Source organism: Hipposideros armiger, unplaced genomic scaffold (genome assembly GCF_001890085.2).
Source record: "Hipposideros armiger isolate ML-2016 unplaced genomic scaffold, ASM189008v1 scaffold_522, whole genome shotgun sequence".
NCBI classification, from domain to species: domain Eukaryota; kingdom Metazoa; phylum Chordata; class Mammalia; order Chiroptera; family Hipposideridae; genus Hipposideros; species Hipposideros armiger.
Window position 1 is genome coordinate 1,270,767 of NW_017731872.1, and position 21,175 is coordinate 1,291,941.

Here is a 21,175-nt window from a genome sequence, read left to right on the forward strand (position 1 = left end):
GCTCTTCCCGGGTGAGGTAGTCGTTCGCCGGCCACTGGACAGCCACTACCGGCGGCTCCTAGCAGCTCACACTGGCTACCAGACACTCACACCAGTTGCCAGCCACTCATGGTAACTTAATGGCAGCCCACTGAAGCAGGGGCTGCAGCCTATGCCGTCGCCGGCGACTCACAGCACCCCAGCTCCAGGTCGAGCTGTTGTTCACCATCTTAGCTACAGAGGGTGCAGCGGCACTGGCCCATGTGGGATCCAAACCAGCGGCCCTGCTTCTCAGAGCTGGCATCCCAAGCCAGCTCTTAACCAACGCACCACTAGGCCGGCCCCAGCCCTTAACTATTTTCACAAATCTGACTTATTATTTGTTGTGAAAGTCAAACATTGAGTAAAGGATATATTACTGTACTCTTCTACAATCTAAATCTTTACTTTTATCTATAAATGTATGCTATGCCTATGCCAAAGGGAAAATACCAAGTGGTTGTTTATTCTAAGAATTAGCTCAGTTGGAACTATAACCCAAAATTTGTCAAATATAAAGTTCAGCTTCATTTTTTACACACACAAAAATTCCTTTTGAGCTTTTTGTTATGAATTTTTGGTTTCTGTTTTCGTGGATTTATTTTGAGGCTTTTCTCCAGCACCATTATCTTTGAATGATTCCTATCCATGGCTTTAGTACAGGTGTTTGCTGAACTCAAGGCTTTCTTCTTGTCTTTAAACCTATTTCCTTTACAGGGCAGTTTTCCAGGAGTTAAAGCTCCCAGAAGTCCAACTTTCAGATTACTAGATTATTATGTATTTGTGTGTGTGAACAAAATGAAAGAAAAAGGATTAAAACAAACAAAACAATAGGCCTTTTTCTAAGCTTCCAGTCTGCACCCTTTCTCCTGGTTTTCCCAACTACCCCCTCCCATTTTAAAAAATTATTTTTATCTTCTCCACTTATTGCCTATTTTTAAAAACATCTTTACTGAGAGATATAATCCACATAACATACAATTCACTAATTTAAGGTGCAGAATTCAATGATTTTTAGTATATTCACAGTTGTGCAACCATCATCATGATCTAAGTTTAGGACATTTTCCTCATCCCCAAAAGAAACAACATATCCTTTGCACAAGTTAATTAGCAGTTGTTCACCATTCTCTCACCCTCCCAGCTCTAGGCAATCACTAATCTACTTTCTGCCTCTATTTGTCTATTCTGTACATTTCATATAAATGGAATCACAGTATGTGGTCTTTTGTGACTGGCTTCTTTCACTTAGCATAATGTCTTCAAGGGTCATCCTTGTACTACCTCTTGGGCTAAGATTCAACTTTGTTCCCTGAGAAACCTCTGGGCTAGTGGCTTCCAAAACAGGCTAGGCATCAGAATCATAGGAGGTTAGGGATGTTGCGGGAGAGTGGAAGTAGCTGGAAAATACAAATTACTGGTCTCCATCTAGACCTAATAAATCAGAATCTCCTGTAGCCAGGTCACACCTGACAATATGAATTTGGGGATCATTTCTGTAGGCCCAGCAAATTGATTCAGTATCAGAGGCAGGATGGTGGCAAAGGTATCATCTATCATCATGGTAAGATGTTTCTGAGCCCCCTACCACATGACAGGTGATTTGTAAACATTTTATTTTTATCAATTCATATTATTCTCATAACAACCCTATGAAGGAGGGACTACTCCCAACATTTTATATTTGGGGACACTGAAGCACAGAGCAAATAACTTGTCCAATGTCACTCAACTGGTGAGTAGAGGAGCTGGGGTTCAAACTTAGTTTGATCCCAGGCCCATGCTGGGTCACCAAGCTATACATCCACTTTTAAAAGAGACAGTGACAATTTTTAGTAGACCAAGACACATGGTGAAAGCTCCCTAAGGAAACATGACCCAAGAAATGAGTTAAATTTTAAATTAAAAACGAGTTATTTACATTTAAATGGCAATATGTGGGTAATGGGTACCATATTTGGCAGTAAGAAAATAAATAACTCTAGACCTCCAAAGGTAATCAATCACAATACCAATGACATATACAATAAGACTCATTAGATTTCAAGGAACAAACCTACTTAGATGAGTGCAAATAAAAGTAAAGAGCAGATACAGACTGAGTAGTATCATAAGTATTCTGGAATGAATAGGCTTCAGGAATAACAAAAACCAAGGCAAAGAAGGAATTATCTTGTCTCACAGCTAGCACCTGTGTATAATGGCCTCAGCTCACTGCCAGCTTCCACTTCTGAATTCCACTTATCTGCTCATCTTTACAATTAAAGATAAAAGTTTTTGGTTATTGGTCAATGATGAAAGTGCCAGCCCTCATAAACCCTACCCAGATCAAACCAGCTGCATCTAGACAGGTGTACGAGTGGACCTGAAGAAGTTGTGCACTAACAAGCTCCTAAAATTTTTCTGATACAACTGGAGAACCTCCGCTGATAAATAACTTCATCTTAAATTTCTTGAAATACAGTAACTTTAGTAACAAATTTTTAAAACCATGAGACTTAGCTTATTTCTTACATAAAAGTTACCTGTTAGGTATTTTCCTGCCCCAGCAGCATGAAATTTTCATACCTATAGATGGGGGCAATGTTCTAAATTGCTTATTCCTTCAGTTATGGAAGTAGATGATGAAATACAGCACTAGACCCCAAAGAAATGACAGGATTACACTGCTGTTGTGGCTATCCTTTCACACTGTAGAATTAAGTCATTAAAGCCTTTAACACTGTAAGTGGCTGGAACATGATTAGCAATGCCTAATTCTCAGTATACAACCCTATTCTGTATAGCAGGGACATCATGAATAATTTCTAAGTAAAGTCTGATTCTGTCATGACTTAATTTTAGTCAGGAGCATTAGAGTTTAACAATTGAGAGCTTGAAATCTGAGAGGTCAGACTGCCTGGGTTCAAATCCTGAAAACACTAAAAACTATGTAAGCTTTGCACAAGTTAATTAGCCTCCCTTACCTTGGTTTCCAATTTGTAAAATGGGTTAATCATAGCACCTACTTCACTTGGTTGTTGTGAGGATAAAACAAAAGTTAGAAGCCTCTCATGTAGCAGTCCTCAGGCAGAGAGAAGTAGGGTGAAGACACAGTGGTCAACAGTATAGTAATAAAGAAATAGTGGGGGGGGGAAGGGGGAGAAGGAGAGAGGGAGACAAGGAGAGAGGGAGAGAGGGAGAGGTGGGAGAGAGGGAGAGAGAGGGAGGGAGAGGGAGAGAGAGGGAGGCAGAGGGAGAGAGAGAGAGGGAGAGACAGAGAGAGAGAGAGACAGCTGAGTTAAAGGAATGACAGTAGGGAAGAATATCTAAAATCCATATCTAGACCTATTACATTTAAGCTGGAAAAAACCTCCCTCCAAAAAAAAAAAAAAGACAAAGAAAATCCTGAAAGAAGCTAGAGGGGGAAAAAAACCTTACCTATCGGAGAATTCTATATCCAGCAAAGGTATCCACCAAAAGTAGAAGAGAAATAAAGCCTTTACCAGAGAGATAAAAAATTGAGGGAATTCACTGCCAATGTACTTGCCCTTCAAGAAGAAAATAATATATAAACTCAGATATACATAAAGGAAGAAGGAACCAATAAAGGCAAAATAAAAATCTTTTTTATTCTTAATTGATCTAAATGATAATTGTTTCATGTAATAATATTAACAATCAATTAGGTAATTAATAGCACAAGGATAAGTAAAATGAAAGACAGTGTTGTCACAAGGAACAGGAGAGAGGAATTGAGAAAACTCTATAAGATACTTTAAACTACACGTGAAGTAGGACAATGCTACTTGAAGGTGGACTTTAAATGTATATTATAAACTATAGGGAAACCATTGAAATATTTATTTTAAAAGTACAATTGATACACTGAAAGAGGAGATAAAATAGAAACACATAAATTTCTCAGTTAAAACCAGAAGAAGATTGGGATTTCCAGTCAAGATGGTGGAGTACGTAAATGCTATGCTTACACGCTCTCACGACCACGTCAAAATTACAACTAAATGACAAAACAACCAATACCACAAACTGCCTGAGGCCTACCTGAACAGTAGTCCTGTAACTAAGGACATACAGGAGAACCCACATGGAGACTGGTAGGAGAGGCAAAGATGTAGAATGGGCTGGTCCCACACTTGCGTGTGGCAGTTAAAAATTAAGGAGGGTATCTCAGCTGCAGAGCTCCCCCCTGAGGAGCGAGGGGTCTCAGCCCCACATAGGGCTCCCCATCAGGCTTCCAATGCCAGGAAGAGAAAATCCCACAACTTCCGGCTGTGAAAACCAGCGGAGATTGTGAATGAGTGAGATGAACATTGCTGGAGTCCCAGTTATTCCTCTTAAAGGGCCTGCACAGGGACTTGCTGACAGACTCACTTTGAGCTCCAGCACTGGGGCAGCAGCTCAAAAGGTGCCAGGGACATACAGGAGCAAAAGGAATTGTTAGGCTTTACAGGAAGGGCTGGAGGGGCAGCTTCCTCCCAGACAGAAGTCATTTCTCCCAGGCAGAAGCCATTATTTCTTTGTTGAGCCCTCCCCAATCTCAGCATGCGCACACACACATGGGCGCCATATCTGAGTCTCAACCTGGCTAACACCCTTCCTCCACCCTGCCCTGGTGATTCCCTGAGACACCTCCCCACCCAACTTGCAGGCCCACCCAAGCCACTTCCAGTGGCTTTTCCATGACCTGCCTTGGCTCATGCTGCAGACTTTCCCGAAATCTCTCAAAAGATCACAAACCCCAAACAAGCAGCATCTGGCCTCAGCATGCCCCGTATCTCTTGCTAAGCAGCCCCATGCCTGGTACTAGCAGCAGCTGGCCTCAGTTCACAGCTTAGCTATCTCCCAGGCACCACTAAGTCCAGGGAGAGTGGCAGCCATCTGAAAATTGCTTTGTGGTTCCTTCTGGCTGGTCCCAGGCAGGGCACAGGCAGAAGCTGAAACTGGCCTGTGAAGGGCCCCTCCCAGGAAGCCCAGCAGCCAGCATCCATGGTGGCCAGCTTCTGACCTAGTCTGAGAATCACCCCACCACCTCTATGGATAACACACCCAAATGACAGACTGGGTAGGCACCAGAGGTCTGCTAACATGAATCCTGCTCCATAGGGTCAGTCCCTGTACAAAGGTTCCTTTACTGTAGCCATGACCATGTTTTACAACCAATCAGCCCCAGGGTCAATCCCTCCCACTGATGTGCAAACAGCAACAAAAGCTCAACTACAACAGAAGGGAACACACAACTCATACAAGGGACACACCTGGAGCACCCAATTCCAGTAAGCAGGGAGACTGTGCCACTGGGCCTCACAGGACTCCTACTACATAAAGCCACTCTACTAAGACCAGGAGACAAAGCAGTTCTACCTAATACATAAAACAAACACAGGGAGGCAGCCAAATGGGAAGACAAAGTAACATGCCCCAAATGAAACAACAGAAAAAAAAACTGCAGAAAAAGAACTAAACAAAATGGAGTCAAGCAATCTACCAGATGTGGAGTTCAAGACAATGGTTATAAAGATGCTCAGTGATCTCAGGGAGAACTTCAACACAGAGATCGGAAACATGAAAATGGAGATAGAAAACATAAAAAAGAACCAGTCAGAAAGAATACAATAACTGAAATAAAGATTATGTTAGCGAGAATCAATACATTAAATGAAGCAGAGGACTGAATTAGCGATTTGGAGAATAAGCTAGCAGAAAACACACAATCAGTACAACAAAAAGAAAATGAGGATAGTTTAAGGGGCCTCTGGGACAACATCAAGTGTACCAACATTTGCATCATAGGAATACCAAAAAGAGAAGAGAGAGAGCAAGGAATTAAAAACCTATTTGAAGAAATAATGCCTGAAAACTTTCCTAACCTGGTAAAGGAAATAGACATACAAGCCCAGGTAGTGTAGAGTCCCAAATATGATGAACCCAAAGAGGCCCCCACCAAAACACATCATAATTCAAATGCCAAAGTTTAAACACAGAGAGGGAATCTTAAAAGCAGCAAGAGAAAAGCAATTAGTTACCTACAAGGGAGCTCCCATAAGACTATCAGCTGATTTCTCAACAGAAACTTTGCAGGCCAGAAGGGATTGGCAGGAAATATTCAAAGTGATGAAAAGCAAGTACCTACAACCAAGATTACCCAGCAAAGCTATCGTTTAGAATGGAAAAACAGACAAAGAGCTTCCCAGATAAGAAGAACCTGAAAGAGTTTGTCACCACAATACCAGTATTACAAGAAATGTTAAAGGAACTTCTTTAAAAATAATAAGAAAAAAAAGATGAAAAGTGTAAATAATAGAATGGCAATAACTATATATCTAGCAACAATTTCTTTAAATGTCAATGGATTAAATGTTCCAATCAAAAGACAAAGGTGACTGAATGAATAAGAAAAAAGATCTTTATATATGCTGCATATAAGAGACTCGCTTCAGATTGAAAGACACGCACAGACTGAAAGTAAAGGATGGTAAAAGATATTTCATGAAAATGGAAACAAACAAACAAACAAGCTGGGGTAATAATATGTATACCAGACAAAATAGACTTTAAAACAAAGTCTATAACATGAGACAAAGAAGGACCCAATAATCCCACTTCTGGATACTTATCCAAAGAAACCCAACAAACTACTTTGAATATGTGCATCCATATGTTCATTCAGCATTATTTACAACAGCCAAGATATGGAGGCAATCTGAGTGTGTCTATCAAGGGATGAATAAAGAAGAAGTGTTATATATATATATATATATATATCTCCAATGGAATATTACTCAGCCATAAAAAATAATAAAATCTTGCCCAAAAAGCATCCCCACGAACCCAAAACAAAAACAAAAAAACCCCTTAGGTATAAATCTAACAAATGTATACAAGAGCTATATGAGGAAAACTGTAAAACTCTGATGAAAGAAATCAAAGTTCTAAATAATGGAGAGGTATTCCATGTTCATAGATAAGATACATTATTGTTAAGATGTCAATTTTTGCCAATGTGATTTAAATTCAAATTACAATCCCAATCAAAATTCTAGCAAGCTGTTTTGTAGATATCAACAACCTGATTCTAAAACTTATATGGAAATACCAATATAAGAATACTGAAGAGCAAGGTTGGAGGGCTGATACTACCCATTTAAGACTTATATTATAAAGCTACAATAATCAAAACTGTGGTTTCAGAAAAAGACACATAGATCAATGTAACAGAATAGAGTCCTGAAAGAGATACACACATATACAGTCAACTGTTCCACGACAAAAGAGCAAAAGCAATTCAATGGAGAAAGGATGGTCTTTCCAACAAATGGTTCTAGAATAAGTAGGTGTCCACATGCAAAAAAATAAATCTAGACATAGATCTTATACCTCTCACAAAATTTTACTCAAAATGGACCACAGGCCTAAATATACAATGCAAAACTGTACAATTTCTAAAAGAAAACATGGAAGAAAATCTAAGTGACCTTGGGTTTGGCAGTGACTTTTTACATAGATCATCCAAATCACCATAAATGAAAGACAAAAATGGTAAGTTGGACTTCATTAAAATTAAAAACTTCTGCTCAATGAAAGACAACGTTAAGAATGAAAAGACAAGCCACACACTGGGAGAAAATATTTGCAAAACACATATTAGATTATAAAGACTTGCATCTAAAATATACAAAGGACTCTTTAAACTCAATAAAGAAACAACCCAACTACAAAATGGGCTAAAGATCTGAACACACACCTCACTAAAGAAGATATATAGGTGGCAAATAAGCATCTGAAAAAAATGCTCAAATCACCTCAGACCTGTTAGAATGGCTATTATCAAAGACAAGTATTGGGCCGGCCGAGTGGCGCATTGGTTAAAGAGCTGGCTTGGGATGCCAGAGGGCCCCAGTTCAGATCCCACATATGAGGGCCAGTAACACTGCCCTCTACAGCTGAGATGCTGAACAACAGCTCAACTTGGAGCTGGGCTGCCATGAGTCACCGGCGACAGCCAGGCTGCAGCAGGCTGCAGTGGATTGCCATGGGCTACCGTGAGTGGCCAGCAGGCAGCGTGAGCGGCCCTCAAGCCGCCGTGAGCGGCCGTCCAGAAGCCGGCGACTGAACTGCCTCTCCCTGGAAGAGCGCAATGATGGTGCCAACTTGGGCCAGTGAAGCAATGTCCTCCACAACTAGACTGAAGAACAAAAGGCCAGCAACTTGTCTGTTCCCCTTCCCCCAATTCCCCAATAAAAATCTTTAAAAAAAAAAAAAAAGACAAGTATTGGCGAGGATGCGGATAAAAGGGAACCCTTGATGCACTGTGGTGGGAATGTAAATTGGTGTAGCCACTATGGAAAATAGAATAGCGGTTCCTAAAAAAATTAAATATATATATGGTGTATACACACACAATCGTATTATTCAGCCATAAAAAGAAGAAAATCTTTCCATTTGCAACAACATGTATGAATCTTGAGGGCATTATGCTAAGTAAAATAAGTCAGACAGAAAAAGACAAACACTGTATTATCTCCCTTATGTGGAATCTTAAAACAAAAACAAAAACATCTTGTACTCATAGGTACAGAGAACAGATTGGTGGTTGCCAGAGGAGGGTTGGGGAATGAAATGGGTGTGAACAGTACAAACTTCCAATTATAAAATAAGTAAGTCATGGGGGTGTAATGTACACCATAGTGACTATAATTAATAATGCTGTATTGTATATTTGAAAGTTACTAAGAAGAGTAAATCTTAAATGTTCTCATCACAAGGAAAAAAGTATTACTATATGTGGTGATGGATGTTAATGTGACTTACTGTGGTAAACATTTCAAAATATATACAAAGATCAAATTGTTATCTTGTATAACTGAAACTAATATACGTAATGTTATATATTATATCGCAATTAAAAAATGATATCAACAGGGCCGGCCGAGTGGCTCAGTTGGTTAACAGTTAGCTTAAGAGTGCAAGCTCTGAGTAACAGGGCCGCAGATTTGATTCCCACATGGGCCAATGACGCTGTGCTGGAGCTGAGCTGCTGCTGAGCTGCCAACAGTTGGCAGGATGGCTCAGCTGGTGTAACAATATTGCCTGTTTGATGGTGGGCTACACCCACACGCAAGTAAGACTGAACTCGGCACCTTGAGCTGAACTGCCACCCGGATGGCTCAGTGGATAGAGCGTGTGCTCTTAACAACAAGGCTGCTGGTTCAACGCCCACATGGGATGGTGGCTACGCCCACCCGCAACTAAGATTGAACACAGCACCTTGAGCTTAGAGGCCACTAGCTGCCAATGGGCAGCCAGATGGCGACTGGCGCCCTCCACAATGAAGATTGAAGAAGAGCAACTTGGCTGGTCCCCTTCTCCAATTCCCCAACACTGTTCCCCCCGCCCCCGAATTCCCCAATAAAATCTTTTAAAAATAAATAAATAAAAATAAAAAATGATATTAACATCATATGTCACTAGGGAGTTGCAAATTAAAACAACAAGACAACCACTACACACATATTAGAATAACTAATATCCAAAACACTGGTCACACCAAATGCCGGGAGAATGTAGAGCAACAGGAACTCTCATTCATTGCTAGCAGGAATGTAAAGTGGTAGAGCCACTTTGGAAGACAGTCTGGTAGTTTCTTACAAAGCTAAACATAGGCTTACCATACTACCCATCAATAGCACTCCTAGATAACTCTTCAAATGAGCTGAAAAATTCTGTCTACATAAAAATGTGCACACAAATGTTTATAGCAATTTTATCCATAATTGCCCCAAACTGAAAGCAACCAAGAAGTCCCTATGAATAGATGAATGGATAAGCAAACTGAGGTACCTCCATACAATAGAATATTGTTTACTAACAAAAAGAAATGAGCTATCAAGCCATGAAAAGATGTGGAGGAATCTTAAATGTATGGTGCTAAATGAAAGAAATTAGTCTGAAAAGGCTACAACTGTATGATTCCAACTATATGACATTCTGGAAAAGGCAAAACTATAGAGACAATAAAAAGATCAGTGGCTTCCAGGGGCTGCAGGATGGGGGAGGTAAATGATTAATAAGTGGAGCGCAGGGTATTTTTAGGGTGGTGAAACTATAGACTTTAATGTATCAATATTGGTTCATCAATTCTAACAAATGTACCACACTAATACAAGATGTTAATAATAGGGGTAACTATGTGTATGTGTGTGTGTGGGGGGATAATACGGGAATTCTATGTATTATAGTTCTGCTTCATATTTCTGTAAACCTGAACTCTCTAAAATATAAAGTCTATTACTAATTTTTTTAAAAGTACACTGGGGCCTTGCCAAATACAACTTATATTTAGTATAGTCTTAACCTGAAGTACAGGTGATAAATGTAGAGCAAGTGATAAATGTGGAACTCATCAGGTTGAAACATAATAAAAGGAGTAAGTGAAGAAAAAATTGCCTCTAATTATACAAACTTTCAATTATCACTAAACAGAAGGAAATTCAATTTTTTTAATATTCTAATTTAATTCATTTCAATCTCTTCACACCCTGACTACTATTTCAAATCAAATTTAGTTTACTGTTTAGAAAAAGCAACATTATGTAAGTTTATTTGTAATGCTTTCTGGGCTGTTACTTTATTGCTCCCTAATGCATTTGGTGGTTTCAATTTAATCTCTATTATACAATTATATAATCTCGTTCAAGCTATTATGCTTTTGCGCTTTATAATGCCAGAACCGGGGCACATAAACAAGCTATGGTAATGATGGAGCCATTGTTAAATTCATAATCTTCAGAAAAGGTTAAATTCTGCCACCTAGTGAATTCCCAAGGAATTTCATTAATAATATATTGATTTCCAGAGCAGCCTTAAATGTGAAATGTATCACTTGTAAAGAAAATCAACAATTTTTCCAAAATTACTATATATTAATTTACACAGAATGTTTATACTTCTCTCTCTTTTCAGAGATTGAGTTCTATAAGGCGAGCCATGGTGATCTGTAATGGTTCCACTTCTACCCCCTTCCTTTTCAGCTCTGGCAGGTATTATTCCATTGCAATGGGAAGAATACAGACCTTGCTATCAGAAAGATCTGAGTTCCAATGCCTTCTGGCATTACTTTACTTAGCTTTTTTCCTCATTCCTAAAATGGGGTTAATTAATTATACTTTTATAATAATATGGTATTTATGATGATTAAATGAGATAAAGTTGTTAAGTATCTAGCACTTAGCATGCTATATCAATAAGTAGTGCTATGGCCGGCCGAGTGGCACGATGGTTAAGAACTGGCTTGGGACGCCAGAGGGCCCCGCTTCAGATCCCACATATGAGGGCCAGTAACACTGCCCTCTACAGCTGAGATGCTGAACAACAGCTCAACCTGGAGCTGGGCTGCCATGAGTCGCCAGCGACAGCGTAGGCTGCAGCCCCTGTGGCAGTGGGTTGCCATGGGCTACCGTATGTAGCCAGCAGCCAGCGTGAGCGGCCATCCAGAAGCCAGCGACTGATGTGCCTCGCCTGGGAAGAGCGCAATGATGGTGCCAACTTGGGCCAGTGAAGCAACGTCCTCCACAACTAGACTGAAGAACAAAAGGAGAGCAACTTGTCTGTTCCCCTTCCCCCAATTCCCCAGCACTGTTCCCATCCCCCAATTCCCAATTTAAAAAAAAAATGGGCAGAGGATCTAATACATATTTCTCCAAAGAGGACATACAGATGGCCAATAGACACATGAAAAGATGCTCAACATCACTAATCATCAGCGAAATGCAAATAAAAACCACAATGAGCTATCACCTCACTCCTGTCAGAATGGCTATCATCAATAAATCAACAAACAAGTGTTGGTGAGGATAAGGAGAAAGGCAACCCTCATGCACTGCTGGTGTAGCCACTGTGGAAAACAGTACAAAGGTTCCTCAAAAAATGAAAAAATAGGACTACCTTATAACCCAGCAATTCCATTTCTGGATATTTATGCAAAGAAACCCAAAACACTAATTCGAAAAGATATATGTACCCCTATGTTCACTGCAGTGTTATTTACAACAGCCAAGATAATGGAGGCAACCTAAGTGCCCATCAATGGACGATTGGATAAAGAAGATGTGATAAATATATACAATGGAATATTACTCAGCCATAAAAAGAATGAAAAAATGTCCATTTGCAACATGGATGGACCTAAAGGATATAATGCTAAGTGAAATAAATCAGACAGACAAAGACAAACACCATATGATGTCACTTACATGTGGAATCTAAAGAACAACATCAAAGAACAAAAACAGGCTCATAGATACAGAAAACAAACTGATGGTTGCTAGATGGGAGGTGGGGTTGGGGGGTGAGTGAAAAGGTGAAGGGATTAAGAAGTACAAACTGGTAGTTACAAAATAGTTACAGGGTGAAAAGTACAGCATAGGGAATGTAGTCAATAATACAGTAATAAGTATGTAGAGTGTCAGGTGGGTACTAATAAGGGGGATTATTTCATAAATTATATAAATGTCTAACTACTATGATATACACTTGAAACTAATATAAAAATAATATTGAATGCCAACTGTAATTGAAAAAAATGTATTTATAATGTTCAATAAATAAAAGAAAATAGGTCCCTCTGTAATATCTACCCAATTTCCAATTAACCTCAAGGCATTTAAGGATCCCCTGTTCAGTGGCAGTAGTTCCCGTTGTAATTTCTGACCTACAGAGGAAAGGAATCATAGAGTTCTTCAGGGATGCTGGAGATCACAAATTTTCTTCTCAGAGTCATGGTGAAAGGTATCTCCTCTGGACCCTGCCAAGGTGGGTGAGCAGGCCTTACAAGATAAATCCACTTCACCACTCCGCTCTCCCTAATAAGCCTTTGGATCCTTTCCTCTATGGTATACCAAGGCAGGTGTGGCATTTTAACTTCATTTAGCTAGGTCACCTATTGGTCCATACTTCAGCCAGACAACCAAACTGTTAGAACCCTTTCTAACCCTTCAAGCTATAACAGTGAATCCAGAATCTCTGCTTAGTGATTCTATATCAATAAATTTGGCCTGATCCAACTTTATTTTCCTTCCAACATTATTCCACACTCTTAATATTCATTCCCACACATGTTCCCCAGACTTCTATCTGTATAAATCGAAAAAGTCATGTAGTTTTTAAAGATGCAGCACATCTCCTCATGGGTGACACTTTGTAGATGACCCTTGAGGGCCTGCTTGGAGTTGAGTCTAGTTATAGGTCTAGGAGCAAGGATGAGTGAGTGGTACGGGTAGTTCCTGAGAATCAGCTGTGTCTTGCAAAGCAATTACCTCCAGAAAGGCAATTACAGGTTCTTCAGGCAAAGTAGGGTTAAATTCCTTAAACAGGAGTGAAAAAACTGCTTCTTTTGGCAAAGAAGACTGATCAAAATTTAGGGGCTCAGTACACCATTCCAAATTTGAGGATCTCATTCCTTCTCAATGCCTTCATTTTAACAGCAGACACCCTATTAGATTGGGAATTCATTTTGCATTTTCAGTCACTTTGCAGGATGAGACTCTGGGTTTGGTTTCAGCAATCTCAGCTCTGCGGTTACAGGAGAATAGTTTCTTTAGGGCAGACACAGAAACTTTCAGGTCAATTATGTAGAGCTTGAGTTGGGAATTTAAAGATCTAAGCTCAACCTTTCTTTCCCCACTTTTTTCCAGTAGTTAGGAGCAACCAGTCTCATTATGCTTGCTAATTTGACAAAAATGTTTTAAGTCATCAAATACATGATGACATGCAAAATATCACCATTAGATACTCCTACTCAAATACTTACAAAAGACTCTGTCCCTATTGTTATGTCACACCTTGGACTATCAGTGCCCTCTTTACAACTGGAAATAATCATTAATGCCTTTAAATCTAATCAGATTCAGGAACCAATTCCAGGAATACCATAAGCAATTCAGGAAACTCATCCTTAAAATTATGTTCCTCTAAAACCACTCTCAGTATCAAAATCTGAATCAGATAGGGTTCTCCAGAGATACAGAACTAATAAAAAAAGTATCTTTATGTCTATATATCTCTCTCTATTTTATTTTTTTAAAGATGTTATTGGGGAATTGAGGAAGGGGAACAGTGTTGGGGAATTGGGGAAGGCGAACAGCCAAGTTGTTGTCCTTCAATCTTAACTGTGGAGGACGCAGCTAGCTCAGCTCCAAGTCCAGTCGCCATCCGGCCGCCTGTCGGCAGCTCACAGCTACTCAGCTCAAGGTGCTGTGTTCAAGCTTAGCTGCAAGTGGGCATAGCCCACCATTCCATGCGGGAGTCGAATCGGAAACCTTGTTGCTAAGAGTGCACGCTCTAACCACTCAGACACCCGGCCGCAGGTGGGCAGTTCAGTTCAAGGTGCCGTGTTCAATGTTAGTTGAGGGTGGACGTAGCCCGCCAGCACGTGGGGGAGTCTAACTGGTAACCTTGTTGTTAGCAGCATGTGCTCTCACCAGCTGAGCCATCCTGCCACCCGTTGGCAGCTCAGCGGCAACTCAGCTCGGACGCAGCTCACCGGTCCATGTGGGAATTGAACCGGCAACCCTGTTGTTCAGAGCCCATGCTCTTAACCAACTGAGCCACTTGGCCGGCGCCTCTATCTCTCTTTAGATAAACACATATTTCTATCTACTAGAAATCTATTATTAAATTTTTTTTCAGTAATTTATTTTATTGTGAAATAAACATTTTTTAAATTAGTTTGAGCTGTACAACACAGTGCGATAGTTATACTTTTTACCCCTCAAAGTGACAACCCCCCTCCCCCAATCCACCGCCCCACTTCACCCCCCCAATATCACTATTACAATTTCCTTGACTCCACTCCCACACTATACTCCACATCCCATGACTATATATATATATATATATATATATATATTTGACATACAACATCAGCTTCAGGTATACAATGCAGTGATCAAGCCTCTACCCCATCTATAATGCGGTCCCCCTAACAAGACATGTGACCATCTGACACCCTACAAAATATTTACAACATTATTAATTATATTCCCCAAACTGTTTTTCATATCCCTATGGCAATATTGTAGCTACCTGTTTATGCTGTCTAATCTCTTCCCCTTCTCCCTCAGCCCCACCCCCCTTCCCAACTAGCAACCATCAGTTTTTCCTCTATATCTCTGAGACTATTTCTATTTACTTTGCTGGTTCATTCAGTTTTTTAGATTCCACATATAAGTGAGATCATATGGTATTTGTCTTTCTCTGACTGACTTATTTCACTTAACATAATACTCTCTAGGTCCATCCATATCATTGCAAATGATACGATTTCCTCCTTCATAGCAGAGTAATACTCCATTGTATAAATGTAACATAGTTTCTTAATCCAGTCATCTAACGATGGGCAATTCGGTTGTTTCCAAGTCTTGGCTATTGTAAATAGCACTGCAATAAACACAGGGATGCATTTAAACAAATAGATATAGATTTATCTTAAGGGATTGGCTCATGCATTTGTGGGGCTAGCAACTCTGAAATGCGTAGGGCAGATTTGCAGGCCAGAAACTCAGGCTGGAAACTCAAGCCGAAATCAATGCTGCAGTCTTGAGGAAGAACTGTTTCTTCTTGAGACAACTCAGTTTGAAATTTAGGCATTCAATTGAGTGGATCCGGTCCACCCACATTATTGAGGGTAATCTTTACTTAAAATCAATTGATTGCAGATGTTTAACCACATCTTCAAAATACCATTACAGTAACACCTAGATTATTAGCGTTTGATTAAATAACTGGGTACCTCAGCCTAGTAAGGTTAACATAAAACTAATCATCACACATGCTAAACAAAGAGATTTCTCAACCAAATCATAACTTTCAACCATAGAAAAGACCTTTTAAACAAGTTTATCTTATGTGCTCCAAAAAGGTAGTCAATTTTTAGTGAGGGCATTTTGTGAGTGGACAGGAGGAACAATCCTTCCTCCAAAAACTTTCCATAAACCACCTCTTTCCTACCTCCAAGAACATCATTCTTAGGAAGTTATAACATTGTATCTATATTTTTAAAACAGTGTTTGTTTCAAAAATGCGATTTTCAACTCTACAACAGAAACCACACTTTAAAATTACAAGTCAGGGTGATCTCACTTTGAAAACCAGTGACTTTAAAAAGAGGGATGGTATCTATTGAATCTGTCACTTGCCTTTAGTCTGACCAAAAAACTTACAAATTACTACTTTCTTTTCTCTAAGTATAATGCAAACCAGGAGAAATCCAAACCAGGCAGGGTGAGTAGGTGAATAATGGGTCAAATAATCAAAACAGCACATAAAGAAATATTATAAATGAGTTGAAATAATTCCTGTCTGTCCTTTTTAGAAAGATTTTTACAACTTTTCTTGGCAATTCATTCATTTAATCAACATCCACTATGTACCAGGCACTGTTGAAGGCACCTGGGTTAAATCCCTGAACAAAATGATGATCCTGTCCTGATGGATCTCACATTCTAGCAAGATAACATCCTTGTCCAGCCATTTTCTCTCTGAACATAATAACCCAAGCATAAGAAGTATCAAAACATTTTTTGAAAATCTACTATGTGTCAGCCAACTTCCATTTCTGAGTTTGGCCTTCTAGCAGGCACTATTTCAGTTCTAGCATAGAGTCTGGTCTCTGGAGCTAGACTGTCTGAATCCACATCCTAGTTCCACTAATTCCACGCAGCATAACGTTGGTCAAGTTATTTAATCTTCATCTATAAAACAAAAATAACCATAACTACCCCAATGGATTATGTAAGAATTAAATGAGTCAAGTGTGTAAAGCACTTAATCAGGTATATAGAAGCTACTAAAACATTAGCTATTACAATTTTAATTCAATTTCCAGAAAAACATATTATACATGCAATAATGAGGAAAATAACACCAACGGTAACTTTTAAAACTTTTTTATCTGGTCCATTTACTCCCTCTATTACTACTATCTTCAAGAGTTCTACTCTCAACTAGATTTAAATGACTTCCAATTAAGTTTTATAAAAACTACAAAATGTGAGATCTATATATCTCATGCACAACATCAATTCATGGTGGAGTTTGTATAAACACATAGTTAAGAAGCTTTTAATCTAATGAGAAAATTTCTGAAATTTTCAACATTACTCATTTGCCCTAAAATTACAACTGCAGTTATCTCAAGAACTTTGTCATCAGAACCAGCAAATATATGCTATGTAATTGCCTAGTTCTAATGCCTGGGTGCCTAAAGAGTACGTTCAATTTCTTATGTTTGCAATTGTCAATAGTACATTTGCAGTTGTCAATATTCAAGAACAGAAGTTCTCAACCTAGGCTCACTGCATATAAAATACAAGGAGTCATCTGAAATTGATGGCTCATCCTCATTTGTTAAAAATAGGATTCATTCTTGGTCCAAAGTTTATAAGGGATCAACAACATCAGAATGGTTAATGCCCACAATTTAGAAGTGACTGGATTGTAAATATGCTGCAAATATTGCCTTCCCCAAAGCGAAGTCTACTCATTAATAGAACTATGCCTACTGACAAGTAGGCAGGCTAGTAAAACATTTTCAAAGCTGCTTTTAAAGGGATCAATTTTGGTAAAGAATAATTCAGGATGGACTGTATATCTGATCACGTTTTTACACCCTTAAGGTGGGAAAGTGCTGAGGCACAACAACGTTAATATGTACACACATCAATTATCTTAGTCCACTGGTACGGTTTTGACCCTAATCTCAGGTGGAAAGCCCTGAACTATGGCGCTTTCCAGTTTCAGTACAGTAGGTGCCTTCGACTTTCCAGTAGAAATCGGAGGGTGTGTGTGTGGGGGGGGGGGGATGGACAAAGAAAGTGTTGTCTCCCCTAACCATTCCATACCAAAGTCCAATTAACACAGAATTCTACACCCTGAGGCGTTTCTCAAGCATACGTATGGGCTGCCCCTTTCTCCAGAATCTGACAGCTGAGAAAGGACTCCCTAGAGAGGAATGTAAGGCACGGCTTCCCAAATACCGCGATAAGGAATGACCTACCAGTCCCTAAGGAAAAGTAAGGTGTTGCTCATTCTTAAAACTCCGAGAGCGGGGACACCCAGGCCCCTCCTCAGCAGGCTTCCGAGGAAGGGAAAAGCAGAGGGTGAAAGGTTACAGCAGAAAGCTGAAAAAGTCCCAAAGGCAGGATTTGCCAGGACACTGGCCCAACAGAGGAGGGCGGGGGTGACCTCTTTCGGCAGCAGAGGGTGGTGGGATGGGCGAGTGTGGATGACCCCCACCCCGCAGGAGGACCCCTGCCAACAGTTGTCGGGTTCGCGCCCCGGGCCTGCTCCCCAACGTGCACCGGGTTGAAGGTGCCCTCACCATTCCTCCCGCTGTCCCTTAGAGGTCTTGGGCCCAGGTTACCTCTTAGGATGTTGAGGCCGCCGACACACAGGCCGGAAGACAGATCCTCAGATACACTGCGGTGTCACTCAGCAGAGTGACAGGGCCGAGCGTAGACCCCTGTGCTGGAACCCGTGGTACTCAGGCGGACGCTCGCCTCTCACCACCCGTAGCCCGGCCAGCCGCGCCCACTAGCAACGTGCTCGCGACTGCCCGTGAACGCTCTGTGCGTACCTCAGCACGCCGCTGCGCGCGGCACGACGGTACTCGTAGTTCCGGTGGAGGGCGCGCGTCGTCCACTCTCTGCCGAGAGCGGCGTCACGTGATCAGCACACTCCCCGGAAGTGGCGTAACAACACACGCGTGGCGTGGCGCCGCTCGCCGCTTCCGCAAACAGAACCTGGGGTGGCTGTATCGGTGAGTGTGGTGGCTGGAGATTCGGCCCTTCTTTTGTGTTTAGGTGCTCCACTGCAGTCGAAGTGGAAGGGGCTCTCTGACTCTTGACATGGCCTCGCTTCGCATTAACTCTGTACCTTCAGTACCTGTCTCGAGGAGGCTTTGTTTTTTGCCCTTAGCGCGGAGCAAAATGGGAAGGACTTGTTGCAGTCGGCGGGTGCCCTTGATCCTCAAGACCCAGCGAGTCCGGGTCTCGAGAAGACTAAAGAGCTGTATTAGGCTGCACCCCAGGGCCGCGCTGAGCGGGCAGGCTAGAGAGAGGGTGTCAGATGTAACGAAGCGCCTGTGTGTCTTGAGCGGAGGATCAGAAACCTGAGCCGGTGGTTTAGTTAAAGGCTAGGCCGCGTCAGTGACGGGAGAGGGTGAACTTGGCTGAAGAATTTCCTTCTTGTCTGTCGCGTCTTCTTGGGCTCCCGAGTTGACCCCGTTGTAGCTAGCGGGTTGGAGCATAGAGCTTTATCCTGCTTGAGCTTAAGCCCGTCGGCCCTGGAGCCCCACTCGGTTGGTGTCTGAGAAACTGGAATGACTGAGACGTGGCTTGCCTCAGAGGTGTGACTGGAAAGGCAGGTCGAAATGCCTGTTTGGTCATGTATTGCATATCTATCTCGATGTCAGTTAACACTTCCCTAAGCTCCTTCCTCGAGGATTCTGAAGAGCAGCTCTGGTGTTTGGAGTTTATTATTCCACTTTGACTCTATGTTTCAAACATTCTTACCCAGCCATCGTTTGGAATTCTTTGTCGTTTATTCTGACAGAATTAATTATTTTTATGACATGTGGAAACAGTTACCTGTAAATAAAATTCACACCTATTCCCAATACTAATTTCAGCGTTAATTACTGCTAAAGGTGATAAACCACATTGGTCTATTTCAATTTAAAACCTCTTTCTGTTTCTTTAGGAAATAAATGGCAGAGAAGATAGGGATTTGATAATTCAAAGGCCAGTTTTACTAGATAATCATTTTAAGTATTCATTCTGCAAATTGCCTTTTGGGGTGATTTTTTTTTACTCCTGATACAGCTCTTCCTATTTTGGCATGTCTTGGTATTTGGTTATCTCAGACCTCAGGTAGTGAAAGTTCATGCCCCTTGAAACCCTTCCCCGTTTATAATGACTTGTTTTTACCCATTCCTTTAAGCAACTTTATTTCTTATTCTATTTCTGTACTCAAAAGACTTTTACCCTCTCCATAACTTTCAGGTTCTGAATTTACTCAATCTGATTTTTGTACTTCTGCTCTCCTTTCTCCAATTGTTTTAAATAATACAGCCTAAAGTTTTAATAGTAGTACATAATAAGCTGTAAGTTTCTTAAACATGAATTCACACAGTGCCTCATTGAGCTCCTCTGTAGTATAGGTTCAGTAAATTTGTTGAATCACAATAAATGGATTACCGGAACAATTCCTGTCCAATAGATAGTTCCCTCCCTGTCCCATTTTACAAATAGACCTAGGGGCATTTGAAAGAGACTTAATGGTTATTAAGTTGCCAGTTGAATCTTGAAACTTCTTGTCCAAAGACATTTCCACCCTCTTCAGTTTCTACCTAATTCTGATGCCTATTACAAAATAGGGCTCTCCGAAGTCAACTGTAAGTTCCCAGACGTTTCCTGTAATTGGTGCTCTTAGTGTCTCTGATTTTTTTTTTCAGTATCTCTAGGCCAAAAGAAATAACCTAACAGTACAACTTACAAGTAATTTAGTCCAAAGAATTTAAGTATTTATGTCTTAACAACTTTATTTAAGAAAACAACACACAAACTGAAAGAAAAAATATTTGTGTTTAACTTAGTTAACCACGAGTCATTACTAATGGTATCTGTACACCCAATGGGTACTGAACAATTAATCAAGTCTTGAAACATCACCAATTTTCATTTCCTGTTTAACACTGATTTTCTTTGGTATCACAAAAATCTCAGCTTCACAAAGTTATGTTATTGAAAGTGATGTAGTATAATATACTCAGTTGAAACTGCTCTACTTGAAGCTGTATCTGTGATAATCTTCCAGATGTCAGATATCACTGTGCTTCCTTTAAAGTTTTTCAATATCCTGCTGTGTCTGTATGAGTTTGTTACAGTGCCCAGCACACAATTTGGGAATCAAGGCTACAGAGTAAGGATCAGCATAGAAAAGGAACTTGTATACCCCACTTCATTTTTCAGTTTTAATGTCAATAGTGACTTTTATGGATAAGATTGTAGAAATGTTTGGAGATTATAATTATTACTCCCACATTAGCATATTCAGAAAATGATTTTAATGTATATCAATTAACATTATTTTCAGTGGTCTC

General features: G+C 40.4%; 1 protein-coding gene across 1 annotated transcript in view; it reads right to left on the reverse strand.

The window, feature by feature from the left end:
- MIMS1 (mitochondrial inner membrane scaffold 1) overlaps positions 1-18,650 on the reverse strand; it is a 34,848-nt gene extending 16,198 nt beyond the window's left edge. The window contains exon 1 of the mRNA XM_019668220.1: positions 18,437-18,650. The gene's annotated coding sequence lies outside the window, so the exon portion shown is untranslated. The remainder of the gene's footprint in view (positions 1-18,436) is intronic.
- Between the last annotated feature and the right edge of the window lie 2,525 nt (positions 18,651-21,175).